Source organism: Penaeus monodon, chromosome 34, assembly GCF_015228065.2.
Source record: "Penaeus monodon isolate SGIC_2016 chromosome 34, NSTDA_Pmon_1, whole genome shotgun sequence".
In the NCBI taxonomy this organism is placed as follows: domain Eukaryota; kingdom Metazoa; phylum Arthropoda; class Malacostraca; order Decapoda; family Penaeidae; genus Penaeus; species Penaeus monodon.
The window spans coordinates 12949193-12949396 of record NC_051419.1 but is presented as its reverse complement, the minus strand read 5'-3'; positions in this window follow the sequence as shown (position 1 = coordinate 12949396).

Genomic DNA, 204 nt, shown 5'->3' with positions numbered 1-204 from the left:
TAAAGATTAGTGTATGAGTAAATCTTATTAAATGTTTCAGACAGGAATATCTATTTTCATACCCAATAAAAGAAAGAAAAAAGGGGGATACTTTTACAAAATATGGTCCCTACTGAACTTTGGCAAGTGTCCAAATTTGTTTATATAAGTTGCATTACCATTGGTTAGAATGCACAGGGTATCTCAGATCCCAATTTTTTTATT